Source organism: Sciurus carolinensis, chromosome 6 (genome assembly GCF_902686445.1).
Source record: "Sciurus carolinensis chromosome 6, mSciCar1.2, whole genome shotgun sequence".
NCBI classification, from domain to species: Eukaryota; Metazoa; Chordata; class Mammalia; order Rodentia; family Sciuridae; genus Sciurus; species Sciurus carolinensis.
The window spans coordinates 27,394,607-27,412,255 of record NC_062218.1 but is presented as its reverse complement, the minus strand read 5'-3'; the positions used below and the strand labels follow the sequence as shown (position 1 = coordinate 27,412,255).

The 17,649-nt window shown below is 44.2% G+C and overlaps 1 protein-coding gene across 4 annotated transcripts in view; it reads right to left on the bottom strand.

Moving 5' to 3' along the window:
* Window positions 1-17,649, bottom strand: part of Pdzd2 (PDZ domain containing 2) — a 362,396-nt gene that overhangs the window by 321,641 nt on the left and 23,106 nt on the right. For 2 of the 4 annotated variants that reach the window (XM_047555256.1, XM_047555263.1), the window contains exon 2: window positions 11,558-11,642. The exons of 1 other annotated variant lie outside the window; for it this stretch is intronic. The gene's annotated coding sequence lies outside the window, so the exon portion shown is untranslated. Of the gene's footprint in view, window positions 1-11,557; window positions 11,643-15,181; window positions 15,220-17,649 lie in introns of those variants that run through there. One more of the 4 variants, XM_047555257.1, reaches the window with a different exon arrangement.

Sequence of the window (17,649 nt, the reverse complement as noted above, 5' to 3'; positions counted from 1 at the left end):
ATAGAGACATGATGAGGGTAGATTTCAGATCTCTAGGGAATACAGAGATTGTTTGGTGTTGGGATAATTGATCTTGCACTTGGGAAAAAAACCCTTGAATTCCAAATTCAGGCTTAGAGCAAAACAACTTCCAAAGGGACAAAAAACAAAGCAAAACCAAACCAAATCTGAGTATATATGGCAAATAGCTCTTGTGGGGATATAATTTCATGCAAATTTTCTTAGGGATAACATGTTATTTTGGTTATCAAATTTAAAATGTATATTTACTTTATCCCAGTAATCCTACTATTGCTCTTAATTTATCCAACAGATACAAGAATACACATGCAAGAACAGATACACATGCGAGAACTTCCTGGGACATAGTTACAAGGATGTTCACTACAGATTCACTACAGCAAAAGAAATTATAAGCAAGCAAAGCGTGCCTCAACAGGAAACTGGCTAAGTTAATGATCATATGTTCATAAGATGGACTACTTTATAGATAATAGAAAAAGTGGAAGAAAACTTTATGTGCTAATATGGAACTATCTCCAAGTCACATTAAGTGGAGATCTGCAAACAAAACTTGAGTTTTATATCCCTCGATGTAAATGTGTGTGTCTATGTACAAAGTCTTTCAATTTCCATTTGTTCTCATTTGGCATTGTTTGAATTTTGTAATCATGTACATATTTTTCATTTAAAAATGAACCAATAAGAATGATCTGAACAATAAAATTATTGGTCACCTTTTGTTTTTTTAGAAAAGCACCCTTAGAAGAAAAAAAAAAAAAAACTGAATAACACATATGGTCCCACATCCTACTCCCTAAGACTGTGGTCACAGCACCTTAAATCTGCTTGAAACTCATGACCTTCTTTTCTAATTCTTGGTGGTTTTTTTTTTTTTTTTTTTTTTTTTTAATGTTCTGATCTAACTGAGATTTTGTACCTTCAGGCTCTGTTGGAAGCAGCCTGTACCCAAGGCCAAGCTGTAAAAGTTGCAGGGGAGCTACAGAGCTGCCAAGGAGGGTATTTAATGAGCAAAACTTAAGGGTCAAAAGCAAATTACTAGCAAACACCAGATGGCAGGGGTCAGGCAGGAGATGGCCTCAGAGAGATAAAGTCAGAGCCTTGGTTGGGTCCAGAGAAAGATAAACGACTCCCATCTGACGGGGGTGGAGTGGGGAGAGTGTCCTGGGTTCACGCAGCTGGCTCACACACTCCTGCAGGATTGGGAGACCGGGTCTTTCTACCTTGGCTCAAGGCTGAAAGTCAAGGGCAAGGAGTGACCGAGGATGCAAAAGAATGGGGCAGCTTGGGGCATAAATGGACTGTCTGAGCCTATGCAAAAATTCACCTGTGGGGCTTTTAAGGTTTAGCCATTCCGAAATCCCAAAATGTCTGAACCATGCCCTCAGGTACATCCAAACACACATGTGCACACACATGCACATACACACCCCAAAGATTGAGAACATGCTAGTTCGATTTAACCTTGGAGGAAGAAAAACAAACAAAATTTAATCAAATGGTTATTAAAATTTTTAAGTGGGGAGGGAAGGTGCCCCATTAGCCTTCATTTTCACATTTCTGTAGGCTTTATAAGTGTATGCCTTATGTAAGTACAACGTTAATAGTATCAGTTGGTACTAACCTTATTTGTTGTAATAAAGTCTTTTTTAATTGGAAGCAAGAGTGTACCATTCCACCTCTCCCAATTAGCCACCTTTATGGGAAGCCAGACTTCCGGAAACAAAGCTTTCACTAAGGCAGTTTCACTGTGTCTCCTGAGATGCAGTTTTGCCCTGACTGTGGACATGGGACCTTGGAACAAATATAAGGATTGACATTGGCCTTGCACACCCAACTTAAATGTGACCACAGACATGTGAGCTTCCCAAGCAAATGCTGACCCCTTCACAGTCAAGTCTATCCTAGGTCCCTGACTCAGCTGGATAGCTCTCCCCTCCTCCTGGTGCTACAGGAAATGCAGACCAGCTGCTTCAGACCATCATCTCCACCCTCACTCACCTCTTCTCAGTCCCAGTTCCTTTAAACTTCCCTCTTGGGTCTAATTTTCCAATCATATAATTATCTCTGTGGGTCGTAGGGGAGAAGAAAGAATATGGTGTTCCAAAAAAAAATTATACCCTTCTTTTGGTCTTATACTATACATTTTCTGCCACTGGTAAAGGAATTTAAACTATGCTACTACAATATGTTTAGTTGGAGTAAACATCTCTCTAGCATTCTTTCTTTAAAATATATTATTCCCTTCTTTGGAGAAACTAGCTCTTATGAGCTGGAGTTTTTAAATGAAGTCTCTACATTTTCCAAAAGCATCACACACCCTAGGAGCAATAATAGTCGTTAAAATCAACTTACGTCTTTTTAAAAAGGTAAACCTTTTATTATAAAAACTAATTTGAAAAGATTACAGCATTTATGATTCAATATGGCAGGAAAGGTATTTGTTGACAGGCAGAGAAATAGAGGCACATACAGACATGTATGTTTATGTTTTACACACATATGATGTACCTATGTATGAGAAATGTATGTAAATACATATGTATACTATATGAAGAACATGAAGCTCAGTGTTGTAGTTTTTAGGGATATAAAACTAATAAATAGAAGGTTTCAAATTCAAGTTGAATAATTAGCCCTATGGAAAAATCTATGACATCAATAATAAATGAATAACAATTGCTATTCACAACCCAAGATGATGGATGTCAGCCAAGTTTTGGTTGTTATTAGAAAAGAAAAAATGTATTCCCTGTAAGAGAACTTCCCAAAATCAATATTGTTCACTTTTTTTTTTTTTTTAAACTGGGGATTGAGACCCAGGGGCTCTTAACCGCTAAGCTACATCCTCAGCCCTTCTTTTCATTTTGTGACTAGGTGTAAGTTGCTGAAGTTGGCTTTGAACTTGTCCTCTTGCCTTAGTCTCCCAAATGTCTGGGATTATGGGTATGCACCACCTTACCTGGCTCTTTCGTTCTTTTATAATGTCCTGAGCTAAGTAAGACACTCTGATATTAGGCAGTGATGTTACATGCACTGTGGTATCCTGATTGACTCCTGGAACAGCAAGGACATTCATGAAATCTGAATAAAATGTGGAGTTTAGTTAGTGGAAATGTGCCATTATGGTTTCTTCATTTTGACAAATGTACCAGGTTAGATAAGACATAACAACAGGGGAAGCAGGGACTAAGGATATGGCTCGGTGGTAGAGCGATTGTCAACCATGTCATGAGGACTTGAGTTTGATCTGCAGCACGTCCCACAACAAAAAGGGTGGGGAGAAAGAGGGATAACCTCCTCTTCATAACTTTTCTATTAATCTAAAATAATTCCAGAATCAAAAGTTCATTACAAATACGACAGATGTTAGGTATCAATAAACCAACATTCTTAAGCCTTTCATGTTTATCACATATTAAGGAAGGAAACAGAAGCAATTTTCCACCCAAGTGGCAGTTCAGAAACATTTAGTGGTCATCAGGCAATAGTCTCTATTCACGGAAAAAGCCAAAGTATTTGCATATATGGTGGTAATTATTTTACAGGTTTTGACCTTGAGGACAAGAAGCATGAGGGAGTCCTGAGAAAGAATTCAGGTTTGGCCAATCCCCAGGATGGGTGTCAACAGTCAATCATGGTCCGTGAAAGCCAAGACTGGTCAGAGAAGCACAAGCTAGACCAGTGGCTGAGGGGCGTCTCTCTGAATGGCAAGAAGCAAACTGCCCGGCAGGGCAAAGGCGCTCTGCACCACAAGAGGAGGCATTAACAAACCGGGCAGGGCCTGGTGCCAGGTCAGGGATTTCAAGGTCGAGCCAGCCTCATTTCCAGAGAGCAGCAGAGTAATTAAGCTCATGTGTCCAGATGAGAAAGCTGGCAGGCCAGGCTGTGGAGCCGCAGGCCAGCTCCTGGCTGCCTGCGTGTGTCGCCACCAGCCTCTGGCTGCAGAAACAGGAGCCACGTGCGGAGTGATTCCACCTCCTCACAGCAGCGCAGGAAGACCTGCCTTCCCGAGGCTGGCATGAACGAGGAGATTTTTTTTATTTGGCTTTCGAAGCGTGAAGTTCCTCCTCAGCTCTCAGGAGGCCAAATGCCACGGCCAGCCCATTCTTACCTCCCTTGGCAACTGGTCTCAGAGATTTTATTTACGCCCAGATCTAGTCTTCTTTCTTCTCTGATCTGATGGATGGGTGGAAGTCTTTCTTTGCACTGTCTACAAAGCAAAGGTTTGCCATCTTCAGAAAACCAACTCCATTTAACTGAAAACAGCCTTTGCTGCAAAGGGAGACTAGAGTCACCATCAGACTTGTCCCCTAGGATCCTAGCAGATCCTGGCGGTGGGTAGTGTTCAGAGGTTCCTGTGTTGGAAGCTTGGGTCTCAAGGTGGTAATATTAAGAGGCCCTACAACTTTTAAGAGTGGGGCCTAGTGGGAGGTCCTGAGGTCATTGAGAACACGTCTTTGGAATGCATTAAAGTAGTTTTCATGGGACTCTGGGATAGTTCTTGTGAGAGCAAATTTTTATAAAAAAGGAAGACTGGACCCTAGGTCATGCTGTGGCTTCGTGTCTTACCATGTGATGATTTTCTCTCATCATTGTGATACCAAGTGCTATGAGACCCTCACTAAAGTTCAGTCAATGCCAGACTTTTAGCTAAATAAACCTTTTTTTCCTTATAAAGGTATCCAGTCTCAGGTATTTCATTATAGTAACAGGAAACATAAAAGCAGTCAGTTGAGAGCCTTGTCCCCTCCAGGTCCACTCACTACCTAGTTCTTCAGTGACATCTATTCTACCTGTAAATGAATGAATGAATGAATGAATGAGAACTTCACAAGTCTTCTCAATCATTTCATGAACTCAAATAACATCATAAACAAAATAATTCTATGTCTGACATCTAAGCAAGAAGACACAGAAGATGCATTTAAACTTCTGGAGCTGAATATTTGGGGGGTTATGGTAAGCCAAAATTTGACAAAATCCTATAAACTCTGTTTTAGGGATTCCCCAGACACCTGGATGATGAGTTTAATGATCCTTGGTTTATATAGTCTCTGTATTTATAGGATCTAAGAGACTTAATCAGAAGGGAAATCTCCAAAACTCTGATACTCATTCAGGGGAGGAAATAGATTTAAAATAGATAAGTAGATGTAAGTATATGACTCTCTAAGTCTATAACCCATTTGCTAGAGGTCAGACATAATTGTTTTGTGTAAAGGTGCTTATTTCATGAGCTGCTAGAAAGACTAAGTTAAATTAGCTAATATTTATAAAACATGGGAACAGTACCTGGCACACTGTTTGTTACATTAAAAACACAGTTGATCTGGGTGTGGTGGTGCGTGCGAGCAACTTGGGAGGCCAAGGCAGGAAGATTGTAAGTTAAAGGTCAGCCTCAGCAACTTAACAAGACCCTACCCCTCTCAAAATGAAAATTAAAAAGGGCTGGGGAGGTAGCTCAGTGGAAGAACACCCCTAGGTCCTAGTGGATACCGTACCATAGAGTACAATGACAAGTATCTTTCCAGGTTGCAACACCCCACAAGATACCTGAGAGCAACCTTGGTGTCCTTTTCAGAGTCAACATCTCTCAGGTGAAAGACAAGCTGCCTTAACCCACTTCTAAGAAAAAAAAAAAAAAAAACCTCAATATTTTAGAGGGAAACTTGAAAGCATGAGCTACTGGAAGTGACTTAAAGCATAAGCTGCTTTGCAAAAGTGAAAAAAGTATTTTGCTTTCCATCAGAATATGTGAAATCTGCCAATTCAGCATACATCTTTCAGTCAAGAACAAGGAAATGAGGAAGCACCTGTCAAGTCATCTAAATAGGAAGGTGGCACTCTGAGAAGCACAGTCATCCCCCTTAGCTGTGGGGCATTAGTTCCAAGACCCCAGAGGATTTCTGAAACTGCAGATAGTAACAAACCCTAAAAATAAAATGTAATTTTTCCTATAGATACACACATACTTACCTGTGACATAGTTTAATCTCTAAATCAGGTATAGTAAAAAAAATTAACAATAACAACTAAGGCTAAAATAGAAGTATAGCAGTGTATTATAATCAAACTTGTATGAATGTGGTGTCTCTCTTTTAAAAGACTCAAGTCAAGTCAGGTGCAGTGGCACACAGCTGTAATCGCAGTAGCTCTGGAGGCTGAGCAGCAGGATCACAAGTTTAAAGCCAGCATCCAAAACTTAGCAAGGCCCTAAGCAACTTAGTGAGACCTTGTCTCTAAACAAAAAATAAAAAAGGGTGGGGGTGTGGCCCAGTGGGAAAGCACCCCTGGATTCAATTCTTGGCACCAGAAAAAAAAAAAAAAAAAAGGAAAAAAGAAAAAAGAAAAGAAAAGAAAGAAAGAAAGAAAAGAAAAAGACTCAAGTCAAATACTAATATTTTCAGAACCAGGTTGGCCACGGATAACGCCGGAAACCATAGAAAGTGAAACAGCAGACACAGGAAATACTCTTTGTCTCCCACACAAAACAAGAGAGCTCTTCTTCTTGACTAGTTCAACAAAGGGAGGCTCTGAAGCCAGAGACAACCATCTTGCCCACACCACCCTTCCCCAAACAGCCTGGCAGGGCAAAATATTTTATCACCAAGGGCTTAAAAATAGAGCTGGGGATTATCTACTGAGGACAGGACCTAAACCTGGTTAATTCTCCCTTTGCAGCAAAAAGCAAAAATAAGAAATAAAATTCGAAATGCCCAGTTGCTGGGATGAACCCCAGCTCAGAAGCGTCACACAGCCCTTAGCTGCCAGCTCTGGGGGAACTGCCCCTGGCACTGCTACCAAGGCGGGAGTTTGAACCGCCCGCTCCCAGAGTACAACTCCAGACGACCCTTAAAGGCTCCCAGGGGGTTGGCTGATAGTTTGCAACCCAGTTTCTCCCTCTGCCTAGTCTCACCTCCTGTCCCTCTCTATAAGGTCTGACCATGAAAGTCCTCCCAGGAGCTTGTGGAAATATTTACCCCTTGGGATCCTACCTGCCACACACACAGGCCCTGGGGAATGCTCATCTTGCCAACATGTTTGGGGTGTAACAAAGAGCTTTACTGAGGAATCACTGACGTGCAATAAATAAACTTAGTTGCAGCACACAATTTGATAACTTTTAACGTAAGTATATATCTATGAAACCATCATTACAATTTAGATAATGAGCAAACCCATTAACCCCCCCAAGTTCTTTTGCACCCCTTTATAATCCTTCCCTCCCTCCCTTCTGTGCTGTTGTCTACCCAACCTCCCCATCCTCCCAGCAAACACTGGTCCTGCTGTCTGCTCTTCAAGATGAGCAGGAGCTGGGCATGGTGGCGCCTGCCTGTAATCCCAGCAGCTCAAGAGGCTAAGGCAGGAGGATCACAAGGTCAAGGCCAACCTCAGCAACTCAGTGAGGGCCTAAGCAACTTAGTGAGATCTGGTCTCGAAGTAAAAAATAATGTGTCTGTAAAAATAAAAAATATTTTAATGAAAATAAATAAATAAAAAATAAAATAAAAATAAAAATGACTGGGGACATGTATGGTAAAGTGCCCATGGGACCAATTCCTAGTACTTCCCGCCTCCCCTCAAACAAAGATGAGCCTGTGTTTTCCAGAGTTGCATATGAATGGATGTCTACAGTGTGTACTCATTTTATTTGACTCTTTTTCATTGGGCATAAGTACTCTGAGATTCATTCACACAATTGCATTTCTTTGTATTACTGAGTAGTATTCCATTCATGGATATGCCTCTTGCATGGTTTTCTCTAAATTGTTCCCCAAAACCTGACACAAAACCAGGGAGGGCAGAATGTGATCATTGGCTGCCATTCCCACCTGCCTGGGCTGTCCTGGGCTTGACGGTAACCTGGCCCCTCCCAGCACTGAAGCTTTGAAAGCAGTAGGTTCTCACCAGCAACCCAGCAGGATGATCTCCAAACTGCTTTCCACTCTGGTTGCTTCTCCCCAAGCAAAGCCCTGCTCATTTTGTTCCTCATGCAGGGTGGGCCCTCACTGAGGACACAGGGAGGCCAGAACCATGGAGGACTCCGAAGTCATCTGGCAGGGGAGGGAAGAAGATCCTCTGACCTTCTTGAAAAGAGTTCTCAAAGTCAAGCCCTTCTCTTTTTTAACTTCCCTGGGGAAGTGACATGCCCTTGAGGAGTCACTTGAATTGCTCTGTAAGTTCCTTTTCTTTTGCTTTTGTATTTCCACTCACCTTCATTTCAGGTCCCACGCTGCCCTCTACCTCAGTTGCATCCCCATCTCTTTGGCCTTCACGTCTGTTTCAAGTCCATGCTACCCACCTCTCTCAGTCCCTCTTGTGTACAGATTATTCCTTCTGGACCTTTGAGGCTTTGGTGTGCATACAAGAATACTCTATTAATCCCAGGTTCTGTCTTTTTGAGTAGGTTGAGTTACGAGTGCTTTAAATACAGAGATGTATGCCCTTTTTGTTTTATCCTCTGTACAGCAAATTTACAGTAAGTGATTGATAAGCTCTGGCTAAATGAATAAATGACTGCATGAGTGAATGAATTAAATAAAAAGCAACATTAAGGCTAAGTCATAACCAGTCTGACATTTGTTCAAAAGGGTGAATTTAGCACAAAATAGGTCATTTTTCCTTCCTTTGATGAGTTAAGTACACATAGAAGACTTTCTAAGTTTTTGTGGATAAGGAATTCAAAGTTCTTCAAGGCATAAGAAAATGGATAGAATTTAAGTCACCAAATGGACCACACATTTCCAGAAGGCAAGGCCTTAGTAGAAGGGACACCTGAATTGGAACAACTGTTCTTTTGGCTTGTTCCCTTTTGGGAATATATTTTCTATATCACATAAAGTCCTTGGCACAATGCCTGGCTCCAAATCACTGATCCTGTTATTATGATTCCCTTGATTAGAGCCCATGCTGGCAGAGGCAGAGGTTAGTATACACCAAAGTGCTTCTTCCTGGTGGTGGGCATGCCCTGCACAGTCGTTCCTCCCCATCAGAGAGCACAGCCAAACCTCAGGGGTGAACTTGGGAAATGGGGGTGGGGAGGGAAGGAGCCCACCAGCTTCTAGGCTTCAGTCCATCTCCAGCCCAGACACAATTGCATAGTGTGATGTGGGGCCAACGCAACCAGAAACAAATGACATCCAGTAGCCAGCCAAAGCCCTCTGCATACAGCGCTTTCTTTCAGGAGGACTGGCTGGTAGGAGATGGGGTCTGCGAGTTTCTGGGTTCTTTGACTAAACATTCTCATGATCTGTGATCTGCTCCTTCCCTTTGCATCATCTCCTCTCAGGCCCCACCCACGCCACAGTACCCAGGTTCCACAGATGGCGGAGCAAGAGAACAGCACCCTGGTGCCTTCTTGGACTTTAGGCCACCCGAGTCCACATGCGACTCCCCCACACTGCTTGCTGAGTGCCGAGGCCAGTGCTCCCCTCTCTCTGCCTGCACTGTAATCGCGAGGTAACATCAGCACCAACATCACAGAGTTATCACGTGGGTAAATGAAATCATGGAACTGGAGCTCACAGAACTGTACCCTCGACAAACAGCAGCCATTAATGTTTTTATGATTATGACTCCCAAATGCTCCATCTGTCCCCAGACTTGTTCCCTTGCCAATTTCCGCGTTCTATAAAAGTTCCCTTTGTCACCAGGTTGCCCAGATGCAGAGGCACCCAAAAAGCCAGCCCCAAAGCTCTGTCCTGTCCTCCTTCCATCCCTTCCCCTCCTACAGCTACCAGCCAAGTCCAGGCGTTACCATTGCTGGTCTCCACTTTCCTAATTGCCCAATTCGGTGGTTTATAGACATCTGGATTTCACAGGCCAATAAAAATTTTATAAATTATTGTTGGAACAAAACTATTTCAAACTTTTTTTTTTTGGCCAATAAAGATACCAAATAAATAAATATCATTGAGAAACACCATACTTTCATTAATGACAAGACCATTTAACCTCTTCTGAAGCAGGAAGGCTGTATGCAGAGCACAAAGCTCATTCTTTAAAATGAATATGTTTAGCTTTAAGAAAAACTCGCTGTGTTGACCTTATTCCCCTCATTTTTCACCAGAATGAAACTTCTGAGCAGGATCTGTTCACAGATAGCATTTGGGAGCCTGCTGGTCTATGTCATCTTTTAGGCTGTCTTAGTCCATTCAAGCTGCTCTGTCCAAGTACTGTCATAAACTAGGTGACTTTTGAACAACAGAAGTTTATTTCTCATACTTCTTGGAAGTCCAAGATCAATCAACCAGCAGATTCAGTTCCTGGTGAGGGACCTATTCCTGGGTAGGTCTTCACATGGTGGAGAGAGAGAGGAAGCAATCTCTCTGGTGTCCCCTCTCCATGGGCACTAATGTCATTGTGGGGGCTCTACCTCATGCACTAATCACCTCCCAATGGCCCTATCTTGAAATACCCTCACAGTGGGAATTAGGGTTTCAATATGAATTTTGGAGGACACAAACATTCTGTCCTAGCACCGCCTGACCTCCCTGCCCTCTATCCCACATAAATCTTCGTAGATGTGCACCTCCTTCCTACTAGAAGACCAAGGGGCTATATTCTGTTAAGGGTAGGGCTTGTCAAACACAGCATCCCAAGTCCAGCCAGTGGGAGTCCTCAATGTAGCCATTTGCATTTTAGGAATTGGAATGCTTTCCTTCCACACCCAAAACACCCTGTACTTTAGGAAGCATAGGTCTGTCCTAAAGACCCTACTGAAACAGTGACCACACCTTAGAGACTTTATTCCACTTGCGATGTCCCCATGGGGAACCCCAGCACTCACCTATAGAGACCAGCTGCCCATTCCCCTCTCCCCATACCAGAATGCCTTCTTTGGGAACTTTGCCAGATAGTAGCCACTTTTCTTTCACCTTACTATCTCAAACCATCTCACCAAAGCAGGCAGAAAAGGTCTCTTAAGAATTTTTACTGTTCCTAACAATAGGAAACAGACAAGGGCTAAAAATAACAGTGGGCAAAGTGACAGCATTTCTAGAAGTCTGCAAAGAGTTTCATTACTGGAACAACTCCTGGGGTTCGGTGATGTGTAAAGGGAGCCCCACCTCCAGCCCCATCTGCCTCAGGCCTTCCTGGTTCTGTTCCATAATTGCAGCTTCTTCTCTGGCTGTGAGAATTGCCCCCTCCCTAGGCCCCCAGAGACTCCCTAAGACCTCCAGAGTTTCAGGTTGGCACACTTGTGCTTCTGACCTTCCATAAGGGAAGCTCCTTCCTTCTATTTTCTACCTTTAAAACTCATTTTATAAAATGTAAGACTCAAAAGTACAAAGTGGCTCTCTGGGGATTGAGCATGTCCTGGTGAGATCCCTACATATCTAGGGAAAACAGACTTGCTGTCATTCCCAGAGGAAGGCTCACTCCTCTCTGGACAAGCAGGGTAGGAGCCCAGCTGGAGGAGGGCCTGGTAGGGGAGGGGAAGCAGCAGCCACAGATTTAATCAACCCTGGAACCCAGGAGGTAAGCAGAGGGACTGACCCAGTTACCAGCACTTGCACGGACAACTTCATACCTTGAGTTCAACCAAAGCTCTCCATTCACAGAAGTGTGGACTGTGCCTGCTTCAAGTATCCACCAACCAGCAGCATCAGCATTACCTGGAAGGCAACAGAAATAGACTCAGGCCCCTCCCCAGACCTGCTGAATCAACATTTTAACAAATCCCCTGCTGATTCACATGTACACGGAGGTCTGGAAAGCAGTCTTCTAGAACATCTAGGTTGGGGATCAAGTTTTGCCTCCTAGGGGGCCAGTGGTCACTGACATTTTAGGTTGTCATTATAGAAGGTACTTCTGGTATCTACTGGGTTAAGCTCAGGGGTGTGACTAAAGGCACAGGCAGCCCGCAACAAACAATTATCCAGCCCCAGATAACCAAAATGCCCAGAAACCCTGATGCAGGTGGACACAGCCAGGAGAGAAGGAATTATCCTGGAGCCTTGCTCTGCCACGTGGGACTGCAGCCCAACTGCTTCAGGAAAGGAGGGAGCCTGGTAAATGCAAGCGTCTGGCCTGACCCACGACTACTGAACCACAACCTCTGGAGGTGGCCTCGGGAATCTATTTTAACAAGTTCTCCATGTGATCTGCATGTTTTTTTTTTTTTTTTCTTCTAGATTTTGCACAGAGGAGCATTATCATGGGCCATGAGGGCCTATCCTCTACTGCTATCACAAAGCTCAGGTTCCACCAGGTGGGCCACCTGCCCAAGTTCCACACCAATAACAATGGAGATCTGGACCAGAAGAAGGGCTAGCTCTAGAGGACAGGCAGGGCCAGGGGGCTGGCACCAGGCTCTTTGCTACACAGTTTCAAGGGCAATGGCTTGGAGGTGCTGGCTGCTGTGAGCAGAGCATGCCAGGCTCCTCGTCCTGATGCTGATCACAAGGGTGTCCTGGCATGACAACACACAGGAAAGAACTAAATGCTCTGACGACAAGGGCAACTCTTCACAGTGTTACATGCTGTGTCCTAGTGATGAGAGTAAGGAAGACATCAGCCGTGGGGGCTATTTTTAATCTGTCCTAGCCCTTCAGTGTCACCTCCTCTGGAAAGCCTTCTTAACGTCCCCTGATGAAGTCATCTCCTCTGGTTGCTCTTCTCCACGCCTGGGGCTCATCTTCTCATGGTCCTACTGTACTGTGAATTCTGATAATCCTCCTGCTCCACAGGACTGAGAGTTCCTCAAGGGCAGGAGCCGGATAGTGACAGAGCTGGTTGTCCTAGCCACCCTCCCTGGAGATCTCCTAAGGACAGTTCTCGAATTTGACCTGGGGTTCTTCTGTCTCTGCCTGGGGATGGTATCTGGCCTGGAGGGGTACCAGGGAGTCAATGTCCTCAGAAGCAATGTGCGTGCAATGAAGGAATAGGGTAGGAGCCTGTGGCTAGATAACCAGAGGCCATTCTGAGGTGTGGTCCACACAATCTCCTAGATCCACAGAGGAAGAGAGCCCTGGCTGACTGCAGTCATTTCATCAGCAGCTTCTTATCAGCTTCATCCCTTCTTCCCCCACCTCCCCATTCCACACCACAGTGTCTGTACCAAATCTTTGGCCAGGGTCTGCTTTTGGGGGAATTATGACAAGTATTTTGTTCATTGCCGAATCCCCAGTGTTTAGCCATCTCCCTGACATGGTAGCAACTCACAAAAAAATAAGTATTTATGGAAATTAAATAAAAGTCTTTGAAAATCTTTAAACAATAGCAGTCAAAACTTTAGATTATGTAGAAGGAAGTGAGGGGGGTATGAAAAATGGTGGAATGAAACAGACATCATTACTCTATGTACATGTACAATTACACAAATGGAACGAATCTACATTGTGTACAACTGTAGAAACGAAATGATGTACCCCATTTGTGTACAATGAATCAACATGCAGTCTGTAAAAAATTAAAAAATAAATAAATAATTTTTTAAAAAAACTAGCAAAACCCCCTTTGGTGGCTAGTGTAATGGAAACCAGCAAAATAACTACATTTCTTCTCCTTGAGTTTTGCAAAATACTCTAAAGGGACTGGGGATGTCACTCAGTGGTAGAGCACTTGCCTAGCCTACGTGAGGCCCTAGGTTTCATCCTCACTACTACAAAAACAAACTTAAAAAAAAAAAAAAAGTTCCTACGTACAGCAACCATTTAATATCTAATAATCATGTAGAAAAAGAGGAGAGCTCTGGAATCCAGTAGAACAAACCTGGAATCCTAGCCCTGCTACTTCCTTATCTCCTCCAACTTTAGTTTTGTCACCTGTAAAATGGGAATAAAAACTGTACGTGCTTGCAGGGTTGTGGGAAAGATTCCACTAGAGAAAGGAGTTTAAAAAGGATTTAGTATAGTGCTGGTCCAGAATAAACTTTCAATAAATGTTTTCAAGGTTATTATTACTATTATTATTCTTTCACTGCCCCTTTTAGGCAGTCTGCGTGTTTACTCAGGTGATGAATGGGAGCAGAGTGCCAATTATATAATAGATGCTCAACCAATTATTACTAAATGAACAAAGCAATAATCCAAAAGTAGAACACAAAAAACCCACAACGCCGCCTTCTTTTGCAAAAGCTCTTACCAATTTTTTCCTGTTCATTGATTCTACCTCCATTACTACAAAGCTGTGTGAACTTAGGAAAGTCACAGTCTGTCTGAAGTCCCACCTGCAAAACTTGGATCAGGATTAGATCATTTCTAGACCCCATCCAGGCCTTCACTTGGAGATAAGAGAACTGGGCAAGGACAGCCAGCCCACACAGGTCAGCGGAACAGGAGCCACCAGGCACAGCTGCTCAGTCTCCCCACGACTGACTTTAGGGGCCGGTCACTCTTTGTTGAAGCAGGCTGTTTGTGCATTGCTGGATACTGAGCAGCATGCCTGGCCTCTACTCACAAGATGTCCCCAGCACTCTCAGTGATGAAATCAGCCCAATGAAGAACCCCTGCGGTAGAGGTGACCCACAGACAGGTAGGGGCCCCAGGTTCAGTCCTAGCCCACGCAGGGGTGGGCCAATGCTGCTCCCTTACTTTGTTACTTTGGTTGGTCTGTTTTCATTTTTATTAGAACAGCAACTAAAAAAAAAAAAAAAGAAGAAGAAGAAGAAACAGCTACCTCTCTCTACCTTTTCCCCTAAGCTATTTCTATCCTTTTCCCCTTGTCCTTCATTCTCTTCTGTACTTCATTAAAAAACAGGCACTTCGGAAACAACCAAGCATTCACTGCAGAATTAGAATTATTTTGTTTTCCCCAGTCTATCATTAGCCATATTTGCCTGCAAATAAGATTGATGTTTTTAAAGCTCATCTACTCACGAGCCCAGAACATAATCCCCTCCTGGGTTATCACTATCCACTTATGACATTAGGAACAGCAGGAGACACAAACTCCAAAACCCAAAATGATCCTGACATGCAAATATGTCATAAAACTCAATGAAGGCAGAAGACTGCATAGGATTTATTAGCAACAGAGCTGCCGTTAACTGGAAAGATCAGAGGAGTTTTCAGGCAATGGTCAAGTTTGAATTGGACATGAGATCAGAGTTCTCTGCTGAAAGTCGAAGGCCCCCGGGGGCCAAGGGCTGGCCTGAGGGTGCACGGCACCAAGGATGGAGGAACAGAAGGAAGCAGTTCGATGTTCTACCAACTTCCAAGTGGACTTCTCTGATCAGGGACCACAAGGTTCATCAATTCCTCCCTTTACACCAAAGAGTAAAGACTGGACATCAGACCTCCAGAGCCGCACGTGTAGACTAAAGAAAAAAAGAATTTGTCAAGGAACTCTGCTCCCCCCATGCACTTCCTTCGACCTCCTGAAGCGGGGCTCAGCATGGTTTCTCAAGTGGCACCAGCCCCACTGCCTCTTGCCCTCTGGTGATCTGGGGTCACGGACGCCATCACTGGCCTTCAGAGAGGAGCTGTGACAGGGAGGACCCCTGCAGTGGGGCAGCTGTGGTGACAGGGAGGACTACCAATCCTCTAAAGGCACGCCGCTCTCCCTCCCACTGGCCCTGCTGGTTGTGCCCTCTGGGTCCTCGCACTTGCTGTCTCTTCTCAGCAGTTTCCCACTCCCTGAAATCAGTGACCAACTCCTTCCCCTCATCCAGGCCTCTGCTCAAGCGTCACTTTCCCACAGCAGCCTTCCGCACCCGCACTCTAGCCAAGTCCTAGGCATCATTCTCTGACCCTTAATCTGCTTTACTTTTCTTTAAGCAGCACTCGGCTCCCTGAAGTTAGTCGGCAGGCACCCTCGTTGACTTTTTATGCCTTCCTCCTCCTGGAACGGGAGCGCCCTGTGGGCTGGGGGTTCTGAGTGCCCCGCTCACCCGGCAGAAGCCACACAGGAGGTCTCTATCACTATCAGGTGAGTGACAGGGTGGACATCAGGGCTTGGGCTGTGATCACAAGAAACACTCAGGCAGCTGAGTCCCGAAAGGCTGCTAATGGAGAAGGGCCCCACTGACCTTCAAGATTAACCCCTTACCTTGGATACTTCATCTTCAGTTGGCATCTGTGTTTATTCTCATACCAAAATGATTTTCTCATGGTATACTGGCCCAGCCCATGCTTTAGTGGGGAAGAAGAAATGGACAGTGTCCCGCAGAGAGCCAATGGGATTCACATGGTCTTCTTCCTCATCCATCCTACCAAGTTTTTTTCTGAGCACCTACCTAGTTCACTGGTCTATTTTTAGGCAACTTCAATGGTAACCTAAGCCACAGAAACAGCCATCACCTCGTAAATGCAGGTCAGCAGGCCCCTTGCATGTATGAACTTGTCAAAATAATCACACAAGATACTTTTCCTGGAGATCATTAAAAGTAATTAGTAAGAAAATATTCTTTGAATAAGGAGATAAGTTCAACTGCAGGAGAAAATGCTCATTTCTTATACCCTAAATTAAAACCCGATGCTCCTTTGTAAGATCCATTTGGAATAGGAAAGTGCATTCCGTGATTGCTCTGACCCTGGAGGATTCTACACTCTGCCCTCCAGCTTCAGTTTCAAGTCCAAGGTTGACTGGATAACCATCTCCTTCTCTTCCCTGGATGAAAAGGACACTGTCACCAAGCAGAGCATCTGCCCTCATTTAGGTGTTTCATTCCTTAAACATGTGGAAAATTGCTTCAATTATTCTCTGATGGAAGTGTAGGCTCCTGAATTGAAGTAGCCTAGGACCCCTCAGGCTGCCTCTCCAGCTGCAAAGACCTGAAAGGCTCTCCTTCCAGCTGCTGAAAGGTGCAGAGACCCCTTTCTTACTCCCCCATGTTCTTTTGGCTCCCTTGCCTCTCGCTTCTGTCTACATGTTAGCATGTAAACTTTAGAATGTGAAACTCCAATTTGATTAGCAGAAGTGCCTTCCTGTGGGCTCTCAAACCCCAATAAATAAAATCTTGCTTTGCCTTCATAAAAAGGCAGAACACACACCTGCAACCTGGATTTGTGGGTCCAGGAGAAGCCTCCTGGAGAAAATGCATTTGACCTTTGTCCCTGATGGAACACTGGGTCAACCAGAGGAGGGGAAAGGTGGAGAGGGAGAAGCATTCTGAGGAGGAAAGATGCATGTGTGTGATAGGGAGAGGAGGGCAGGTTGGAGAGCTGAAATCAAGCTCAGGAAGTGAGGGGAAGGAAGGAAAAAGAATGGGTGATTCCAGGTTAGGTACCCCTCTTACATGCCTATGTGGCATCCAAAAACCTTCCCAGTAAAGTACTTAGCAAAACCAGTGGCCAAAATTCCACATATTCCCCAAGTTCCAGATATTCCCTTCCATCTAGTGTAGACTCATCATGGGCTATACTTTCCAGCCCTCTTTGCCTCTGACCAGGAAAACATGGTGAATTCTCAGCCATGAAATATTAGAGGCAGTAAAGTGTACCACTTCCAAGCCAAGGCATCTCAGAAGCGACCATGCCTTTTCCCCACTCTCTTCCCTGCTACCAGCTGCAGGTAGATTACTGCAGCCATAGGAAATTGTGGCAGCACAAGACAGAAAAGCCTGCATCCCCGAGTCACCATGTGGAGGAGAGCCACCTGCTGATCGAGAACTCCTGCACGAGGCTGTTATATGACAGAGAAATCATTTTTGTTAGGTTAAATCAACCTACAGCTCCACTA